The sequence below is a fragment of the Antennarius striatus genome, chromosome 9 (genome assembly GCF_040054535.1).
Source record: "Antennarius striatus isolate MH-2024 chromosome 9, ASM4005453v1, whole genome shotgun sequence".
NCBI classification, from domain to species: domain Eukaryota; kingdom Metazoa; phylum Chordata; class Actinopteri; order Lophiiformes; family Antennariidae; genus Antennarius; species Antennarius striatus.
Genome location: NC_090784.1, coordinates 10296670 through 10316081, shown reverse-complemented (window position 1 = coordinate 10316081; position 19412 = coordinate 10296670).

Here is a 19412-nt window from a genome sequence, read left to right as displayed (position 1 = left end):
AGTCTTGATCCTCGTGTAGTTCTTTATTAATTTGAACGTGTAGTAAAAAAAAAAAAAAAAAACAGTCAATACAAAGGTATCAAAATAGTATTAAATATTTTGGAATAAAAAAATAAACAGAACTTTATGAAGCCTGAGCGCACCCAGATTCCCAAGAAAAATAACGAGTTAATTACACTTTAAAGTCTGTAAGGTGTTTGAAGTAAAACACGAGAAAGGAGAGCGGCGAGCAGCTGTACAGTAGCAGTCCTGTAGTGGGGAACGGGATGGTCGCTAGATGGCGGACTAGAGCCAGAGAGGACTCAACTTGGCCGTGTTGCAAACTGTACAGAGGATAACAGACATCAGACCATGAATTCAGAACAGTTACCAGGGGTGAATTACATAATGTCTCTGTGCAATGGGGAGGCATCCGAGCGATGCTGTTGTTCAGTGTGTGTGTGTGTGTGTGTGTGTGTGTGTGTGTGTGTGTGTGTGTGTGTGTGTGTGTGTGTGTGTGTGTGTGTGTGTGTGTGTGTGTGTGTGTGTTCCTGTGTGCTATAGGAAAAAATGAATGACCGTGATCAGGTAATAGTGGCAGTGAAAGGAAGGAAAATGAAAGTACTTTGGAGTTGGTAAAATTCAGCTCAGTTTGGAATCAGTCAGCAATGTAATTACTTCAGCTTCCAAGAAAGCATGTTTCTGCACATGAAAATGTCATCAAAATATGAAATGAATAAGAAATGAAAATTTCAGTTGGTCTATATGTGTGTGTGTGTGTGTGTGTGTGTGTGTGTGTGTGTGTGTGTGTGTGTGTGTGTGTGTGTGTGTGTGTGTGTGTGTGTGTATGGAATAGAGAAAAGACAAGAGTGACTAAAGAGATGGTCAGATGTTCTATATCTAAATGAAAGGAAAGTAAGAGGTGACTCGGATCACCATTGGGAAATTACTATTAAAGAATTGCCACTAACGGTACTGGATGCATTTCACTGGGTACAATTACATTCAATATGGCCTTATATCTGCGGTGCATCCAAGTAAAGCAATGGGTAATTGGGCTCCAATTTACGTGTTCATGGAGCAGAACTAGAGTGGAAATAAGAATGTTAACTCATAAACTCAAACCGCTCCTCAATGCCATTTTAATGCAGAACTGCAGGGTTATGACTTACAAGTCTGTGTTACAGAAGGGTGTCGATGGAACAAACCTGAACCGTCTAGAAAGAGTACTTCAAACCCTCTACTAATGTTTAAAATAATGCTGTGCTAACATAATGCAAAAATATCATACACACACACACACACACACACACACACACAGCAAAAGTCAGTTGCTGTGAATCACTTTTAAATCAAGTAGGGTGTAATAAATCTTCTGAATATCCTTCTTGTACTCCCAATAAATTCCTGGAAGCTCATTGCACCTGGAGTGACAGCTGGAGGCCCTGTTGGCTTACACCTTATTCAGTACATTGAGCAGGTGTCTTCTATTCTATTCTATTCTATTCTATTCTATTCTATTCTATTCTATTCTATTCTATTCTATTCTATTCTATTCTATTCTATTCTATTCTATTCTTGGAATAGAAGACAAGGCCTTTCATCTGGTCTTCCATTAATAGTTCACTTGAATACATGTTTTTCTTTTAGCTGCTTACACTACTCTTTTTTTTCTTTTAGTCTCCCCCTTCATCCTCTCTCTCTCAGTGTATTCATTAGCATGCAACACAACACATACAAACCCAAACACACACACACACACACACACACACACACGAACACACACACACACAACACAACCACACACACACACATGACCCAGAACGATAAGTAGTGCATTCAAACTTTCCTCTTGCTTTCTCCGTCTCCCTCTTTTACTGCCATTGTTCCAGAGAGGTGCAGCTGCCACGCGAGCTGAAGTGTGTCGCGTGCCAACCCTAATCTGAACAGGTGTTCTTCTGGGTTTTTCACCCTCCCCCCATCTCTGTCTGTCTTCAGTCTCTCTTTCTTTACTTTTTCACCATATCCCTGTACTTCACTGAATTGTTTTCTTTTTTTTTATGTTCTTGTTTTATTATTAAGGATATTTCTGCGAAAATGTTTCATGAAATTGAAATTACATTTAAGGTGTTATAATGTGAAAAGTTAAAACAACAAATGATTTGGATGTTGCAATGCTCAATGCATTGTATTACACTCTGCAATCAACTAATACAAGAAGTTGTTAAAAATCACTAGAAATAAGAGAATGACACATAGAGAGGGTTAATAAAGAGATCAGATCAAAAAGAACAAGTAAATTGAAGCAGCGCTGCCCAGTTCCTTGTCGGCCTCCACTGAATTTCCCTCAGGCTGTGACGTGCTCTCACATCTTCTGTTGCTTCAGTGGCAGTGGCAGTTTTTCCTCGGGTAAATATTGAATGTTGTTTGCTTTGAGAAATGCTTGGTATGGGGATTTTTATTCAGTAAATTCTTTTGATGATTTTTCAGAAAGAACTGATGCAATACAATTCATTGCCTTTCCCTCACTATCTTGCCTATCATTTCTGTCTGTACTCTCTTCTCTCACCCATCTTTCAGTCAGCGCCCTCTTTGCACCCTCTGATTTTCTCCATCTCTAAGTGCTTACTCCCTCTCTCTCCAGTTTAGTTCAGTTTGTTTTATTGGCATAAATGTTATATGAGCAGCACTGCCAAAGCACCCTCTCCTTTTCTCATTTCTCTACTCATATCCTTCGCAAGATAAATCTGATCTGAAGTCATTTGTTATTCAGAACACTGACACCATATGGTCAGCCACCCACTCAGAGTATATCCAGCGAGTTTCATGAAAACTTAAAATCTTCCCATATTAAATATTGATATAGTTGTATACTGACCAGCTGTTTCAAACCCCACTTAAATTTCTAGAAGTTGAATCATAACTTGCTCATCCATTACTAAGTATGTTGACCTGAACAAGTCGAATCATTAAAAGACATTGCCAAAAAAGATTGTATTCATACTTTATTAAAATAGAAACAAAGACAGAAAAATGGAAAATAGATCAAGTTTAAAAAAAAGTGTGATGGAAATATGATCTGATTATATGATCAGCTTTGATCAGGCATTCAATGTTTGAAAATCTGATTGAGAGTTGCACTCAAAACTGACTGTATTAAAACTTTCTTATTTTGCTGTACCTCAGTGGTCAAGTTCTTTTTAAATAAAAAATATAACGCTTCAAACACTCCCCCAGTAAGACCTTTAAAGAATGGACAGAGTGTCAGTGTAGGTTCTCAGTTATCCAGGTGATGGTTATCCAAAGCTGTATAAATCAATCCACTGGACTATCTAATAGTGAGAACTATTTCAGTATTAGAAATAGTTCTTGCTATTTCTAATACTGAGAATGGAAAAGGTATCTGGAGGAATTAACTGTCCCAAAGGGAGCCAATGGAGAACACAAGTAGCAAAAATTTGACACGCCATGATTATTTTCATGGAACTGAAAGAAATTTGTTTCTCCATGTTACACTTATCATATTCACTATTATTTTTACAGCATGGACTGAGAGATTATGTAAAATGCAAAGAAACACAGTAAATTGCCATTGTGATTATTACATAGAAACAGAAATCAGCAGATTTATAGTCAACACTATAATGTTAGCTGTGCAGTAGTCAAAATAACCAATGGACACAGTGTGGATCATCACACTTAAACAATGCATTTCACTTGAGGTGGAAGCTGTAAATAAGTGAGCATAAATCAAGTGTGTGTGTGTGTGTGTGTGTGTGTGTGTGTGTGTGTGTGTGTGTGCGTGCGTGCGTGCGTGCGTGCGTGCGTGCGTGCGTGTGTGTGTGAAGGATGTTGATCATCAGATCACAATGTGATTTTTGCTGGGGTACTCAGAGATACACGTCCATCAGTCAAAGAAGTTACAGGTGATAAGATGAAATACTCTGATTAAGTGGTGCCAAAATCCTGGTTACAAAATTTCAATGGATCACAGACTAATCCCACATATGCCTCATCTCCAACTCTGATGCTGTGTGTCTGTACAAGTACACTGAAGTATACATATAATGCAGCTCTTTGATTTATTGTGTTTTAACTGTCATCAAAGTCAATATTCACAACACGGTCTTTTACAACCCTATAAAAGACAGATGGTTGGTTACTGTATATATGAAATGTATTGTATTAGACTTATTTCTAAAGCTTTGTTTGAACAGGTGTTTTCAGGCACAGATACAGACAAAGATGCAGACATACATACACACAGGAGAACACACACACTCTCAGTAGTCAAAGTGTTATCTTATCCAGAAAGAGCAGCTGCAAAGTAGGACTTAGCTTAGCTGTTAATGATTGGTGGTGGTGGTGGTGGTGGTGGTGTGTGTGTGTGTGTGTGTGTGTGTGTGTGTGTGTGTGTGTGTGTGTGTGTGTGTGTGTGTGTGTGTGTGTGTGTGTGTGTGTGTGTGTGTGTGCGTGCGTGCGTGCGTGCGTACGTGCTTGCATGTGTGTGAATCTCTCTTTTTCAACTGACAAGAGCTCATTATTAGTCTAGCTTTGATTTGCAAAGTTCAGCAAGGTGAATTTGAACATCTGTTGCATTTCAAGGTTGTTTCTTGTAGGGAAGAGCAAATAGAGACAGGGTCAGTCTACCAAGTTAGTGATAATGTGAAATAAAAACACCTTCAGCAGGTAAACGTGTGAAAAAACGTGATAGAATATACAACTGTATAATAATAATAATAATAATAATAATAATAATAATAATAATAAATTATTATTATTATTATTATTATTATTATTATTATTATTATTATTATTATTATTATTATTATTATTGGCCATAGCAAAGAGTTCCTGGGTTTGATTCTATCATGGGTATTTCTGTTTGGAGTTTGGGTGTTCTCCATGTGTCTGCGTGGATTCTCTTTGGGTTCTCTAGCTTCCTCCCACCTCTAAAAACATGTGCTTTCGTGAACTTTATTTGTAGGTGTGAATGTGAGCGTGAATGTTTGTCTACAGGTGGCCTTATGTTGAGCTGATGATTGTCCAGGTTGTACCCATCCTCTCACCTGTAGCCAGGCATAACTTAAGATCCATACTTCAGATTCATTCATTAAGAAGGTGAGTTATTATTATTATTTATATATTATTATTATTATCATCATCAACGTATTATTATTATTATTATTATTATTATTATTATTATTATTATTATTATTATTATTATTATGCTTTTTATTTTCACAGTGTAATGATGAAGTGATTCTTGTCTTCAATCACAACTAACTACTGAGTTAAAGACTGGACTTTTAAAACTCCATTGAATCATGAATGTGTGTGAACTTAATCAAAGAATTTTTAAAATCTTTGATAAGTTAGGCATTTAAATGCTTCAGAAAAAACCCAAAACACTGTCATCTATTAATATAACCCATGACCCACTGTACTCACTGAAGGAACAATTACATTGGTGATTCCAGTTCAAGAGTATGTGAGCTGTATTGGATGAGTATCAATTACCTCTAATTGTTTTAAAATTTTTCCTTATTACCGTATAATATACTGGCTGTAGAACGTGTGTGTATGTTTGTATGTGTGTGTGTGTGTGTGTGTGTGTGTGTGTGTGTGTGTGTGTGTGTGTGTGTGTGTGTGTGTGTGTGTGTGTGTGTGTGTGTGTTTGTCATTCCACTCCTGAGAAACCTCCCAACTCACCACTGGTTGACTGCATGGATGATAGGCATGGAGGTGTCCCTGGCGTGAAAGCTGTGGGTGACTAGGTGGTGGGTGTCACAAGGTGTTTGGTTCTCAATCCTTTGTATCCATAACACACAGATGTACACAGAGACAGAGTGAGAGAGAGAGAGAGAGAGAGAGAGAGAGAGAGAGAGAGAGAGAGAGAGAGAGAGAGAGAGAGAGAGAGAGAGAGAGAGAGAGAGAGAGAGAGAGAGAGAGAGAGAGAGAGAGAGAGAGAGAGAGAGAGAGAGAGAGAGAGAGAGAGAGAGAGAGAGAGAGAGAGAGAGAGAGAGAGAGAGAGAGAGAGAGAGAGAGAGAGAGAGAGAGAGAGGGAAATATGGTTTTGTCGGAACAGCTTTGACTTCCAGCAGGCTAATGGTAAAGTCATATACTGTATATATATAGTCGTAACTTGAGATACAAGTTTACTTTGTTCAGTAACTGATCTCATAAGTCAAACATCTTGTCATTTGAGCAAATTTTCCCCATTTAAAAATAGTTTACTTCATTCCAACCTTGTGTAAAAGCCCCAAACTCTGTCCTTACTCCCTGGACAACACATGAAAAAGACCAAATGGAGCTAATGTTGGGTCCATCCGCCTACTAGCGGTGGTGTCCCAAAGCACAGCTTTTAAATCAGATTTTTGCTCACATGTCGAACAAACATATGGATCAACGGCTCATATCTCAAAAAACTAGTTTGTTGAGTACCTTGTCAACGTACTAATATGTGTGTGTGAGTGTGTGTGTGTGTGTGTGTGTGTGTGTGTGTGTGTGTGTGTGTGTGTGTGTGTGTGCGTGCGTGCGTGTGTGTGTGCATAATAGTATATCTGCAGAAATTATTCATATAATTGAAAGTTTTTTGTTTAATTTTGTTTTATTTCATTTTGGGTTTTTTCATTTTTTTTATTTCTCAATTGGTTTTCAAGGTAATAGAATTTTGAATATTGTTTTTAACCAATTTGGTTCAAAGTTTAAATAAGCAAATGCAGCTTCATTCCTTAACACAACGTTATGTATTTAAGGATGTTTAATTTCTACACTAGTGTACTCTTGAATGACTGCAGTGAATTACTCCAGGAAAATTATATCATTTCGGACAGTCTGCTGCTCAGAGAAAATGTACTGTCTAGATTTTTTAGTATGTCGTATAGGAGAACAGGCAGTTGCAGGTTATGACACTTTTCGAGTAAGGCCACAAAACTGAGAGTTTCCTGTAATCTTTTATAAAGAAAGAAATTATGTGTGTTGTTCATCTGCAGAGACTGCCTTGGGGCTTCTGTAACAAGAATGGATATGATTTCTGTTCTGTATTCCAACATATCAGAACTGTATTTGATGTAATCTATCCTCCAAGCAGTGAAGTGACAAAGTGCTTTCTCAGCAATTACTAACTGCTATCTCCTTCACACCTGGCAGGCTGAGGATGTGGTTGATGACCTGTATGTGCATGTTTGATGAAGGGATGTAGGAGGATAACAAATGGACAATGAAGCAAATGGACAATGCACTGTCTTAATTCCCCTTCGGGGATCATAATAAATTGGGTTTTTTTTTAAAAGCAACTTGATACTTTTTTTTGTTGCTATTTCCACAGTCGTCAAAAGGTAAACAATTCTTTGTCTCTCTAGTGCAGTTAAACCTACACAACATTTTAAATTGTAATGGTTTTGTTATTTTGTTAAATTTATTTAGTTATTTTTTTGTGATTTTTTTATTTACAGCTTTAGATGACAATTCACTTCAGTGACTTTGCAAATGTAGGCAAACATCAACAGAAAGCATGAGCAGAGGGTATAAAGCTACCTAAATATTATGGCATACTGGCAACACTAAGCACACAAAGGTCGGCTCGCTATATGCCATGCAGGCTCTAAATTTAGGAAACCCTCACCCACAACAAAATGTTGGTCACATTTGCAGTCATTTCCTCTTGCTTGGGAGTTATTTAAGATTTCAACTCTCAATCAACATCCTTTTTAGTCTCCTTAGGTCTATCATTGTGTGAATGAAGCAGAGAAGTAAGGGGACTTCAAAAGGATAGCCAGATTTTTTTTTTCTCCAGAAAACAGCCAGGATCACCAACATAGAAGGTGTAATTTGTGTTCTAAAAAGCATTGGGGACCTCATACCAGATTACCCAGGTAACACAGTGCAAAGACAGGGATACAAAGTGCAGACTTGAATCCCTGAGGTGGGTTAGGGTTGAATGCATGATTATTCCTATTGCAAGTCAATGTGGAGAATATTAGAACTTTTGAAGGAGTTATTTGACCACAAATATATTGCTTTATAGCATAGACACCATTTTTTCCGCTTCTTCATTTATTAAGCGTAATACCTGACACAACTTTAAGCAAAATGCAGGGATTTAGTTTAAAGTACAGCTCCCATCCCTTCCTGCAGTCAACACACAATTTAGCATTTGTTGTTTGCTGATTCCTGTCAATGTGTTTTTCAAAGATAATCTGCTACCAGAATGCATTTTCTTCCGCTTTATCCGCCGCAGCAGGTAATGGGGCGATTCAACCTAACTAAATAATGGAAAGAGTGGCATTCATACAAGAAAGCACAAAATCAGAGCGATTGAATTACTTTTTAACTGGTTCACAACAGTTGTTTTGAAAAGCACAAGAACAGTCATGTGAGATATTGCAAGATTGTTTCTGGATGTGATGTCAATTCATTGGTTTGTTTCAATAGAAAAACTACGATTTCAAGGTAAAATAAAGTCAAGAAGGAATTTTCATCTCTACTGCTCATCCTGCTTCTTTTTTTTTCTTTTTTTCTTCAGGTTTTTTCTAGCCTGAATTTAAAGTGCATTAGCAGGTACAAAATAGTGTGACTTCATTTTTATTAAAGCTGCTGATAGACACTTTCTACACACAGCTGGGAATTGATGTGATTCTATTGATCACTTAAGGCTTTAGTCTATATTATGGGGAAATTATTTTAGTAAGTCTGTCTGTGGGCGGCATTGTGGCGCAGTGGATAGGGCCTCACAGCAAGAAGGTTGCAGAGTTTGCATGTCCTCTCTGTGTCTATACGGGTTCTCTCCGGGTTCTACAGCTTCCTCCCATCTCTAAAAATATGCAATTTAGGAGAATCGGTCAAACCAAATTGTTTGCAGCTGTAAGTGTGAGTGTGTGTGTGTTTTTTGTCTTTCATGCGGCACTGTGATGACCTGCCACCCCGTCCGTGGTGTACCCCACCTCTCACCCCTAGCTGTTGGGATATGCTCCAGCAAACCTGTGACTCGCAAAGTGGAGTTGCTGTAGACAAGACAAATATGATCATCTCGACTGATAGTCTGACAGCGGATATGAGGTACAATTACCACATGGTAAACCGTCAAAATGGTAATGATAAGACTATAAAACTACTTGTTAAGCGTTATGGAAAATTTTTCATTGTACACACACTCCTGTTGATACCTGACACTGAACTTCCTCTGTGCAGTGATTCAACTGCATTGCTTCAGGTCAGTACCAAAAAGGATGCTGAGGCTGGTCCAGAGTTCACATGTGACATTAGCCTAAGAACTCGTGTTTTATTTTTTATCAGAACTTTTTTAAATACAATGTAATTAAATAAAAATTAATGCACAGTGGTGCAGTATGTAACACTGCACTTCACAGTAAAAACATTTCCACCTGGGGCCTTTATGTGCAGAGTTTGCATATTTTACCTGTGTCTTCATGGGTTCCAATCGGGTTCTCTAGTTTTCTCCTACATCCAAAAACATTCCTCTTAATTAAATTGGACATTGACTGTAAGCATGAATGTGTGAATGAATGGGTGTTTGTCTGTCTATGTGGCCCTTCAATAAAATGGCAATGTGTTCAGGGAGTACCCCACCTCACGCTCATAGCTGGGATAAGATCGAATGTAAGTCTGTGACTCAGCTTCGGATAAGCAACTGAAGACAAGGAGATAATCTTGTCATCTTCCAGAAGATGAAAGAATGGCTATATTTTTCTGATGATACCATTACTCTTAGTTCAAACGGTCACCCCGGTGGGAATCTGCGCCATTAAGTGTTCCATGTGTTGTTTGAACTGAATATATTTTCAGCAAAACAATACATGTTTGCACACATTTGTGAAGTACATTTGGTGTTTTGTTAGAGAAACCAGACTAAGCTTCTGCTGAACAGCAGAGATGCCTCCCAGTCCATGTGTGAATACACTTGAACAATGACACCCATTCATTTTGGTAGATGTGAGGTTGTCCTTAGCAAGCCCTGAAGGTGCAGGATGTCACCCTTAACAGACAAGATTTCAGCACAATGGTTAATTAAACCAAGTTTGTTGGGAAACTAGTTAGGCAAGGTTCTGGAGAGCAAATATAATTAACTGTAAAGGGGAATTTTAACAAGGAGAAAACTATTAATAGCATCAAAAAGGGAGAGGATGGTCTTTGCAAAGTAAACAAGTTTCATTATTGCTTTAATAAAAATAAATTCTTCCATGTTCCAAAGATATTTGTGTTAACAGTACAAGGAAGCCAAGTTGCAGTATAGTTTATTGTTATTTTGAGTCAGTTTTTTGTGCTGGCAACACGGTGGTGCAGTGGGTAGCACTGTTGCCTCACAGCAAGACGGTTGGTTCTATTCTACCTGCCGCCTTTCTGCACGGAGTGCAACTTAGGTGAACTGGTCACTTCAAATTGTCTATAAATGTGAGTGTGAGCTTGAGTAGATGTTCATCTTTTGTTTCCCTGCAATAAACTGGCAACTAATCCAGGTTACTTCCCACCTTTCATCCAGTTAGCTTCTCTTCAAGAAGATGAATACATTTATTCTGCATTACCAGTTCTCATTATTAACAGATTTTAGTCTGGTCACTTTGGTAAGGAAAAATGCTGAATGGTACAACATTTTAATGATACAGTCATGATAAATGACTGTATCATTAAAAAATTGGGTTATATTCTAAATGTGTTTTTTGAGAGGCAAGTATACACATGCTATATATTTTATTTATTTTGTTGTGCGCTAAGGAAGATATTTTCTCCATAATATGTGTGTGACTTTATCTCACCTGGGCAAAGCTGGATATCTACAGCTGATCAAAGGAAGCAATTTACTTTGCTGAACTGGAAATATTCACTTGCTTTCAGTTGGTTGGCCTCCAATACTCCCATTGCACATATTTCTTGTTTATGTGTTACTTTATAAAATGCTTAAGTGCTAATGAGTTCGACGGAATGAAGGAGCATCTGCTGAAATAAAGTAACATCTGTACCTGGGATACTGTTAAAGCAGTTGTACCTAGATCAATAAGATGAGACCCAATATAGACCTTTCAGCATAGACACTCCAGGTTGTCCTAAGATCAGGTCATTAATTCAAATTTGAGGAATTAATACACAATAAGATAACATGCTCCTGAAGAGCGACTGTAGAATAGTCTTCATAGCGGGGAGTTACATGTCAATTTTTATATGGCTGAATATCTTCTTAACTGTTTGGGACCTTTTCTGTTGGAAACACAGTATTTTTCTACACCAGTTTTCCTCTTAGGGAGTAGTTTATCTTCAAGATAAGGGGTAGGGTTTGAGTTAGACTGTCCGCAATCACAAGTCAAAAAAATTCTAACCAGTGTGTGTGTGTGTGTGTGTGTGTGTGTGTGTGTGTGTGTGTGTGTGTGTGTGTGTGTGTGTGTGTGTGTGTGTGTGTGAGCTGATTATAGTCATGTCGACACCTTCATTCCCACAACATGCAGTTATTTGTTATGACAAATGACTGTGTATGACAGTGTGATCATTGATTGATGGCCTTAGTTGATTGCTGTACAACAAAAGTGCAGCCAGCCAGCTACACACACACACACACACACACACACACACACACACACACACACACACACACACACACACACACACACACACACACACACACACACATACACACACACACACACACACACACACACACACACACACACACACACACACACACACACACACAGACAACACTTTCTGCCAGTCTACCACCACACAGTTAGCAACAGTCTGCGTTTTGCCTCCCTCACTTCTCCAAGCCAGTCACTCTGCACTGCGGCAGGCAGGGGAAGCAGACACACACTCACACTCTTCCTGCTCCACTCCTCTGTTTTTTGGAAGGGAAGAGACAAGGAGAAAGCAAAAGCAAGCAACCACTTTGGGTTTTTTGTGCTTTTTTTTTTTTTTTTTTTTTTTTAGTAAAAACACTGCAAAATCAAGCTGACAGGAATTTCTTTTTTGGTGCTGAAAGTTGTTTCAAAGAAATTCGGAGTATCTTCATTGCAAGAGGAATATGCACAGCCCAGCATGCCAGCCAATAAAGAGACACAAAAAGTGGGAAGAAGAAATGGGCTTGCTTTGGACCTATGTGATAAATGTTGGATTCAAACAAATATGCAGTGTTCCTCTAGTCCTTTTTGGATGAAAGTGAGAGAGCAGAAGTGATGCCAAGGGTTTGTTCTTCTCTCACACCAGCTGACCCCTTAGGATCTGGCTCTCTTCAGTCTCCACCTGCGTGCTGCTGTTGATAAAGCGATGGAAATCTGCGACTGTCTTTCCAGGATATAGATGCATCCAGGCCTTGTGGTTTTGTTTGTGCTGATTCTTCACTCTCAAGATGAAATAACATCATATCCAGTGTAGTAGTATCCAGCCAAGCCAGCTGGCCAGCAACCGGGACCTCATGAGCAGAATACAGAGCCCCACTGGAGGAGAAAGAGAGGTGTAATGAATGAATGGTGTGGGTGAGTGAGACAGAGAGGGGAGCTTCCAGACACGGTGACCTACATTCAGTTATGTCTGGAGTCAAAAAGAGAGTGAGAGGGAGAGAGAGGGAGAGAGAGGGAGACAAAAGAGACAAGAGGATGCAGAGAGTCAACAGAAACAAGAGGATGATATCACAGAAATTAAAGATGAAACACACGGGAAGCAAAGAAACAAAGAAAAACAGAGAAGGGCACAGACAGAAAGCTGATCCTCAGCTGAGATAATCTATTCGTAATTATCCATCTTGTCTTTTTCCTTTTGTACATGCACTCATGCTCTTTGTCTCATTCTGTATTTCCTTTTCTCTCTCTACCTGCTGTCCTGCTGAATTATTTCCATTTCTCACCATTAATCCACCATTGTCAGAGGCATTTGGAGGAATGCAGCTGTCTGGCCAAAGCTTTGGCATTGTCACAGGCAAAGGAGCAGTTTTTTGGCTAGTCATTCTTCACACCTTTGTAAGAGTTTGTAACCCATTTACCTCAATGTACAACAACCACATCCACACGATACTCTCCTTCTTCTTCTCTTCCTCCTTTCTGGGCAGGTCCAACAGTATTTTGTGGTGGATTAAATTGTCTAGGGACCCACTATAGACTTATTAAACGGGAGTAACAGTATCAAAACAGTTACAACCATCAATCAAAGAGGTAGTTTGAAGGGATTTCATGTCTTTCGGAATGTTCGATTTAAAAATCTATCTTTGTACATTGTATTTAGTTAGCGAATGAGTGAGAGATGTGAAGGAGCAGAGAAAAAATTGAGCACAGGAAGGATGATGGATGGACTGTTGGGTAACAGTTGCTTCTCTATTGAAATCATTGTTGATGTGCAACCAAACGTAATGGGTAAGTTATTTTAAGTTGTGGAATATTCCAAACGTACATCATACATCTATTATAGCTTAAATTGGCATATGCACTAGCCTGTTACTACAAAAATGGGATATACCAGAAAAAAATTGACATATGACATATGGCACCATCTAATCTTGTTTTACATTTGATCTGCATGAAAGCATGGTTTCATTGTTTTATTTTATTCAATTTTATTGGTTAGGCTTTTGTGCCCTTTTATACTCCTTGATTTTATTCTAGGCTTGTATTTTCCCCCAAGACAACAAACAGTACTGTTGCAGCAGTCCTGCTAGCTTTTAACATGTTTTTAATTGTTCTTTTTATTGCATGAGTGTTGCGGGGCCGGTGCCAGGGAGCTGCTTTGGACGGTGGAGCCATCAGTGGTCGGGGTCCCTCACTTCAGCTCCACACTCCCCTTAATTTGTTGAGTGTAGTGGTTTTTTTACACAGCCTTCACGTTTTACACTTTACCCCTTGTCTTTTTGGTTGTTTGCTGTGTGAGTGTGAGTGTCGGGCACGGAGCTGGGTGAGTGCTCCGGCCTCGATTGGCTCCCTAATTACAGTCATCAGGGCCATCCTGCAGTGCTCATGCAGACCTGATAGGTCTGATAGGTCTCTTGGTATTCTTGTTCTTTTAACTCTCTTTTAATAAAGTTTTTAGTCTTGGGGGAAGAACTTTGTCTCTGCCCATTATTGGACAGTCACTTGTCCAATAGTTTTTTTTTTTTAAATCTGTGGCCTGTTCACCAATTTAAATCTTACAATTTGGTTATTTACTGTTCCTGAACTATTTGAGTTCTCAGTGGCAGCCAGTGGCTACACCAATATAACTGGAAAGCTGTATTTCACAGCCTTACAACAGACATGGCTCCACTGTAAAAATCGCTAAAAGCTTGGCCCAATATGAAGTAACAAAATAACGGAAATAAAAAAAAGACAACCGAAAGTCATATATCAAATAAGAGAGACAGTTGAGTGTCTTCTTTTTGAAGATGCTCATTGCATTTCCTAAAAGATAAGGGAATTTACCGTGATAATCATTAACAAAGTGACATGACCCTGTGCTAACATGTTGCTGGTGTTACGTTGAGGAAGAATATTTATTCAATTTATTAATTTTTTTTTTTTTTCGATTAATGTAGCTGCAAGAGGGTACAAGCCAGTGTCTTATTGTGCCTGTCCCAAGCCCGGATAAATACAGAAGGTTGTGTAAAGAAGGGCATCCAACGTAAAACTTTTGCCAAATCAAACATGCGAATCAAATCTATGACTTCCATACCAGATCGGTCAAGGCCTGGGTTAACAACAACTACCATCAGTGCTGTTCACCTACAATACAAGCCAGTGGAAATTGGACTACTGTTGGTCAAAGAAGGAGAGGAGGAAAGTGTTTTCGTAGGCAGAGAGAAGAGCAATGCCAAAAGTATAGGACTGACAGTAGGGACGTTGAATGATGGAACTATGACAGGAAAAGGTAGAGAGTTGGTTGACATTATGCAGAGGAGGAAGGTAAGCATACTGTGTGTCCAGGAGGCATTCAAAAGATAGCAAGGTTAGAAGTTTAGGAGCAGGGTTCAAGTTGTTCTATCATGTTGTAGAGAGGAAGAGAAATTGAATAGGAGTTATCTTGAAGGAGGATTTTGTTAGGAATGTCCTGGAGGTAAAAGGAGTGTCAGATAGAGTGATGAGTCTGAAGCTAGAAATCAAAGGTGTGATGTTCAATGTAGTTAGTGGGTATGTTCCACAGGTAGGATGTGAACTGGAGAAGAAGGAGAAATTCTGGTCGAACTTTGAGGAAGTGATGCAGAGCATACCTAGAAGTGAGAGAGTTGTCATTGGCACAGACTTCAATGAACATGTTGGTGCAGGAAATGGAGGTGATGAGGAGGTGATGAGGAAGTGATGGGCAGGTTTGGTATCCAGGAGAGGAATGCAGAAGGACAGATGGTGGTTGACTTTGCAAAAAGGATGGAAATGGCTATAGTGAATACTTTTTTTCAGAAGAGGCAGGAACATACAATGACCTATACGAGTGGAAGTTGGAGCACACAGGTAGACTACATCTTGTGTAGACGGTGTAATCTGAAGGAGATCAGTGACTGCAAAGTAGTGGTAGGCGAGAGTGTAGCCAAACAGCATAGGATGGTGGTGTGTAGGATGACTCTGGTGGTGAGGAAGATGAAAAGGGCAAAGGCAGAGCAGAGGACAAAATGGTGGAAGCTGAAAAAGGAAGAGTGCTGCATGACTTCTAAGAAGGAGTTAAAACAGATGACTGGACAGCTACAGCTAATGTGATCAGGGAGACAGGTAGGAGAGTACTTTGTGTGTCATCTGGAAGGATAGTCGACAAGGAGACTTGGTGTTGGAATGAGGAGGTACAGGAGTGTATACAGAGAAAGAGGTTAGCTCAGAAGAAGTGGGACACTGAGAGGACTGAGGAGAGTAGACAGGAGTACAGGGAGATGCAGCGTAAGGTGAAAGAAGAGGTAGCAAAGGCCAAACAAAGGGCTTATGATGACTTGTATGCTAGATTGGACAGTAAGGAGGGAGAAACTGATCTATAAAGGTTGGCAAGACAGAGAGACAGAGATGGGAGGGGCATGCAGCAGGTTAGGATGATTAAGGAAAGAGATGTAGGTGTATTGACAGGTGCCAGTAGAGTAATGGGAAGATGGAAATACAGGTTGTCGTCGACTTACGACCGCGATTGGTCCCGACAGATCGGTCGTAATTCGACTTGGTCGTAAATCGACTCTTAAGTAAAAATTCAATCCAGCATCACTGGTGCTGGTGCTTGGCTGTGGGCCGTCCGGATCATCAGCTGGGGCAGCGCGTGGGTTGGTGGGAGCGGGCGACGATCTTTTCATAATCATTGTGAGCTTTGTCTGAATTGTTCGTTTCTTTTTCTCCTCATATATTTCACGATATGGACGGAAAGCATTGTTTGCCATCCGTTCAATTGCCATCAGTAGTGGGCTGGGCTACTGATCTCATAGTGTGACTGAACAGTGTGTGTGCGGCGTGGTGACTGAAGAGAGCGCGGGAGTCTCAGAGCGTGAGTACTGTGGCAGGAGGGAATGCCCGCATTGCCCGGACATTGTGGTCGTAAAGTCGCTCAGTCGTAAGTTGCATAGGTCGTAAGTCGACGACTACCTGAAGTAATTTGAAGAGTGGCTGAACGAGGAAAATGAGAGAGAACAAAAACTAGAAGAGGTGGCTTTTGTGGACCAGGACGTAGTAAAGATTAGTCAGGATGAAGTGAGGAAGTTATTGAAGAGGATGAAGAGTGGAAAGGCACTCGGTCCTGATGATATTTGTGGAGGTTGTTCAATAGGATCTCAGATAGTGAGAAGATGCTTGAGGAATGTGTACTGGTGCCCATTTTTAAAAACAAGGGAGATGTGCAGAGTTGTGCCAACTACAGAGGAATAATGCTGATGAGCCATAAAATGAAGTTATGGGAAAGAGTAGTTGAAGCTATACTAAGGGCAGAAATGAGGATTTGTGAGCAGCAATATGGTTTCGAGCCAAAAAAGAGTTCTACAGATGCAGTATTTGCTTTGAAGATTTTGATAGAGAAGTACAAAGAAGGCCAAACAGCTGCATTGTGTTTTTGTAGATCTGGAGAAAGCTTATGACAGGGCGCCCAGAGGGAAACTGGTATTGTATGAGTAAGTCTGGAGTGGCAGAGAAGTATGTTAGAGCGGTGCAGGACATGTATGAGGACTGTAAGACAGTGGTCAGGTGTGCTGTAGGTGTGACAGGAGTTCAAGGTGGAGGTGGGACTGCATCAGGGATCAGCTCTGAGCCCCTTCTTGTTTGCTATGGTGATGGACAGGCTGACAGACAAGGTTAGGCAGGAATCTCCATGGACTATGATGTTTGCAGATGACATTGTGAATTGTAGTAAGAGCAGGGAACAGTTGGAGGAGAAGCTAGAGAGGTGGAGGTTTGTCCTGGAAAGGAGAGGAATGAAGGTTAGTCACAGTAAGACAAAAGTACATGTGTTTGAATGAGAAGATTGAGGTTACAGGAGAAGAGATCAAGAAGGTGGAGGATTTTAAGTACTTAGGGTCAACAGTCCAGACCAATGGAGAGTGTGGAAAAGAGGTGATGAAGCGTGTAAAGGCAGGACGGAACGGGTGGAGAAAAGTGTCAGGTGTTATGAGTGATAGAAGAGTTTCAGCTAAAATGAAAGGAAAAGTGTACAAAACTTTAGCAAGACCAGCGATGTTGTTTGGTTTAGAGACAGTGTCACTTAGGAAAGGACAGGAGACAGAGCTAGAGGCAGCAGAGATGAAGATGCTGAGGTACTCTTTGGGAGTGACCAGGATGGATAGGATCAGGAATGAGTACATCAGACGGACAGCACATGTTAGAGCAGTGGTTCTTAACCTGGGTTCGATCGAACCCTAGGGGTTCAATGATTCGGCCTCAGGGGTTCGGCGGAGACGGAGGTCAAGACAAAACACCCGACACAATGTGTTGGGTGTTTTTGCCGAAAATACACGAATCACTGTGTACGTTTGACACATCATGTCAATTCATGATGACATGCCCCCCCCTAGCCATAACTGGCTGCAGGTGATCACGCTATATCGATTAGCCTACCCATGCTACATGGGAGTTTGCACACTCAGTAGTCGATTTATGCCTGTCGTGATGGTACGTCATCTGATTGCTTTCTTAATATTTTCATTCATAGTAACTATGTTGAGCAAAAAAAGAAAGTGGTCGGAAGAATATGTACTGTTTAACGGCCATGATGGGAGTCAGCGTTCTACATGATTTGCAATGTCAAGTTGAGCAACTCTAGTCTCGCACTAGCAAAAATAAAGGAACACTTCCTTAAGCTGCATGGAAAACAATAGAAACAGACTTTGCTGTGAAAACGACTTAAGAGTAGCCAAGGTGAAGGTGAAACAATGCATATCTGAACTGGTCTCTCAATAACAACAGCAGAAGTCACACTGATTCGCAGGTAGGTCATTTCATGTGAGTTCATGCACTGTCTTGGTTTTGTTCTTTGAAAAAGGTGACTTTAATACATGATTCATTAAATACACCAGTAAAAATATACTTATGTATTAAATTTGAAAACTTTTTTTTTTTTTTTTTTTACTAAAGAAGAGTTCGGTGAGTGAGCATATGAAACCGGAAGGGTTCGGTACCTCCAACAAGGTTAAGAACCACTCTGTTAGAGGTTTTGGAGATAAAGTCAGAGGCCAGACTGAGATGGTTTGGACATGTCCAGAGGAGAGATAGTGAATATATTGGTAGAAGGATGCTGAGTTTTGAACTGCCAGGCAGGAGGCCTTGAGGAAGACCAAAGACGAGGTTTATGGATGGAGTGAAAGAGGCCATGAAGGTATTTGGTGTGGGAGAAGAGGATGCAGAAGGAAGGGTTAGATGGAGGCAAAGATTTGCTGTGGCGACCCCTGAAGGGGAAAGCCAAAAGGAGAAGATTTAATTTTTTTGATTGAAAATTGAAATTCAGTTTGGTTTTTAAACCAAATTCTTCCAAAATGAGCCAAGCAATATAAAAATGAGTCTATCACAATGAGGTTTTAGTTACATGAAGGTCTGGTATGCCCATCATTGTGACTGTCTAACCATTATGTATGGTGTTTTGGAAGACATTTGAAAACAATCTATTCATTTTTTTATATATTACGAAAGTTTGCAGTATTTCTACTTTTAATTTCTTCAGCCTCCCTGTCTCCTTCCCATCCATCCATTCCACTTACATGTCAGTCCTCGGGGGATCAGTGTTAAGGACATGAGAGAGGATTGCAGTTGAAGGAGAGGAAATGACATGTGTAATGGAAGAGGACACACAGGCACCTGTCAAGGAAAATAAGGGTGGAGAGGCAAAGGAAATGAATAATTCATGAGAGTGAATAACACTGCTTTCATCTTGTTGAACCTCATCAGAGTCACTTCTTTCCTTAAAATCTGTTTTAAAAATTCTACCTTTGTGACCCCTTTACCCCTAACCTAGTAGAGTAGCTTACATTGAAAACATGTTTGTTTTGAAAATAGTATTTGGGTTTTTTTTCCAAATTCCCTTTT